The sequence below is a fragment of the Pinus tabuliformis genome, chromosome 9 (genome assembly GCF_031772625.1).
Source record: "Pinus tabuliformis cultivar Carrire ecotype Pingquan chromosome 9, CPIR1, whole genome shotgun sequence".
Lineage (NCBI taxonomy): Eukaryota > Viridiplantae > Streptophyta > Pinopsida > Pinales > Pinaceae > Pinus > Pinus tabuliformis.
Window position 1 is genome coordinate 239,136,402 of NC_142307.1, and position 3,413 is coordinate 239,139,814.

Consider the following 3,413-nt stretch of genomic DNA (forward strand, 5'->3'; position numbering starts at 1 on the left):
TTGACTAGGAAATGGCTATATTTGACCAGGAAACAACTATATTGGACCCGAAAATGGCTATATTTGACTAGGAAACGACTATATTTGACCAGGAAACAGCTATATTGGACCCGAAAATTGAACTGGGCCAGGGGATAGGAAAATAACTAGCATTCGCACCTTATGTTGCAAAGGAAACGCCATAAGGCATAGAGTGGTGAAGAATAGCAGAGTGGGGGAGAATAGGGACATGTATAGAGTGGGGAAGAATAGCATAGAGTGGGGAAGGATAGGGACATGTGAATGGACATTGTTGAAAGCAAGGGTGGATGATAATGAGTTACAATTGCAATAGTTAGTTATGTGTATTCGTAAAATGGATTTATTTTAAAGTTGTTGTTGTTTTTCTTTTTTTTTTTTTAAATCCCCGAGATGTAATTTTTCCATATGCCACCTATTTATGGTGTTATTAGAAAATACTATTATATTGTAATGGAAGAGGTGAAAGAAATGATACGACATTGTGAACAACATCATGGTCGTCGTTCCATATTTGAAAATGCATGAAAAATTGTTGGAGCCATCATGATAATAATAAAAATTCCAGCATGATTATGAAAAAATTTAGCTAAATTTTTTGGAAAAGTGGATTATAGTTGTCAAGTTTTAGAATTTTGAGTGCCTTAATTTTTCACAGAAAATGATAGAAATTACAACATGATTTTGAAAAAATCCAGCTAATTTTTTTGAAAATGTCAATTATAGGGGTCAAGCTTTAGTATTTTGGGCACCCAGGCATTCATGATGGATGCTAAATCCATTTCTGCCATCCAAAAACAATTTAAACACTCCCACAGTCAAATTACGGAATTTGTCGGCTAGACAAAATTGTGACCTCTTTCGATATAAGCCATGAGGATATTAAATGTCCTTAAAAACTACAGCACAGAACTTGGGAGCTTCAAGACCCAGGAATGGAATTTGGTAACATTTTCAAATGGAGTTTCCAATACAAACTGATGGGAACCGGCAATTCAATACTCTAAACTCAGTCAACAGTCGAATAGTCACTGGCAAATGTTTCAATTCACTGCAATTCTCGAGCCTCAATTCCTTTAAGATCTTCAAGTGACCAAGTGAAAGTGGTAGACTGTCTAGTGAAGGGCTCCCTATTTCCAGAACTTCTAAATCGCCCAAGTCTCCAATTTCATTTGGAAATTCTTTTATGTTTGTAGCCCTAAGATCTAATTTTTTTAGGTACTTTTGATATGCTATCTGCGGAGGTAATATTTCAATGTTCTTACAATAGGAAACATCTAAACATTCAAGTGTGCTGATGTTTCCCAGTGTTTCGCTAGAGATAGTTAAATTATAGCACCAACTCAAATCAAGATATTTAAGACGAATTAAATTACCAAAAGAACCTGGAAGCATCTGCAACTGTAGGGAGTGAGACAAACCTATGTATTTTAGGTTTATTAAATCACCGAAAGACTTTGGAAGCACCTGCAAATGAGAAGAGTGAGACAGATCGATGTAATCCAAGTTTATTAAGTACCCAAAGGAATCTGGCAGTGACTTTATATTTGGGCAACTTGTTAACTCCAATCGTTTCAACGACACCAAATGACAAAATTCATCCAGCAAAGTTTTAAGATTAATCTTATGGAGAACAATCAGTTCAAGGTGCTTAAGGTGCCCTATTGATTTTGGTAAATTTAAGTTGGCTCATCAATTTTCCATATTCTCCTCTACCAAAGCTCTCAGCTCTCTCTTTCAATCTCAGTTATCATAGATTCACAATCTCAGTTAGCACAGGTCCACAGACACATGACATAAACATCCACACATATACACAACACACATTACAAAAAAGCAAATATAGCAGTACATGGGAATATGAATGATAGAGAGTATATTTAAAAACCTTATTTAAAAAACATAAATGAAAATGGATTTCTTTTTTAAGATACTAATATTTTGGAATCTATTTGTCTCAAACTATGTGTGTGCATTTCTTCCATAATAATCGCTAAATGTGAAGCTTATTATATATGCTTTGTCCCTATCCAAAAAGGATGAGTCAATCTAAGACCATCCATTCAAACACAGAACAGCAAGGCAAATATGCATCCTATCGTGAGCTATATGGGTAACATTCATCAGAGAATCTACCAAGGCTATATGCTAGGCAGAGCTTGCACTTTCTCCATAATGTTTTAATTTGGATTGTCGAAAGGCAACTACACAACCTCCCTCAACAATCTAACATCTTAGAATACAAACTCTGCTTGACATATAACCTTTGGCTAAGACTTCAATTATGCATTCATTTCAAATTTATTTCTTTGCTTTTCACATTTCAAGCACCTTCACTTGTTGCTGCAACTACTCCAGTAATCCTGCCTCAGCCCACTGCTTAGGACAACCCTTAGCATCAGTGTACTCCAACGACATACAATGTTGGATACCTGGCAGCCCTTCTAACTTGGAGCACCCATGAACATTTAATACCCGAAGCTTTGTCAGTTCGGCCAATCCCCGTATGCTCTTCAGCTTCGCACAATCATATGCCTGCAACTCTTTCAAAGATACCAACGTTTCAATACCTGGCAGCTCCTCTACATTTTTGCACCGACTAATGTCCAGCACTTGAAGTTTTGGAAGACCAGAAAGCCCTGCTATTTTCCTCAAGTTAGAGCAATTAGTCAATTCCAGTTTTATCAGAGTCTTTGGCAATGTTCCGACCTCCACCAGATGATTACAAAACCTGAGGGAGACATATTTAAGGATGGGGCAGACACCTGTGGCAAATGATACCTCTAATAATTTCGTGTTATAAACTTCTAAGACTTGCAGCCGAGGCATGCAGTTGTCATTGGGAGATTCTAAATTATTCAATGTTTGCAACTGGAAATTAAATACTCTCAACCCAGTCAACTGAGTCAACAGTTGAATAGTCACCGGCAAATGTTTCAATTCACTGCAATTACCAAGCCTCAATTCCTGTAAGATCTTCAAGTGACCAAGTGAAAGTGGTAGACTGTCCAGTGAAGGGCTCCCTATTTCCAGAACTTCTAAATCACCCAAGTCTCCAATTTCATTTGGAAATTCTTTTATGTTTGTACCCCTAAGATCTAATTTTTTTAGGTACTTTTGATATGCTATTTGCGGAGGTAATATTTCAATGTTCTTACAATAGGAAACATCTAAACATTCAAGTGTGCTGATGTTTCCCAGTGTTTCGCTAGAGACCCATGAACATTTAATACCCGAAGCTTTGTCAGTTCGGCCAATCCCCGTATGCTCTTCAGCTTCGCACAATCATATGCCTGCAACTCTTTCAAAGATACCAATGTTTCAATACCTGGCAGCTCCTCTACATTTTTGCACCGACTAATGTCCAACACTTGAAGTTTTGGAAGACCAGAAAG

At 37.2% G+C, this 3,413-nt stretch overlaps 1 pseudogene; it reads right to left on the minus strand.

Moving 5' to 3' along the window:
• Nucleotides 1-2,334: 2,334 nt before the first annotated feature.
• On the minus strand, nt 2,335-2,850 carry LOC149148069 (uncharacterized; annotated as a pseudogene).
• Between the last annotated feature and the right edge of the window lie 563 nt (nt 2,851-3,413).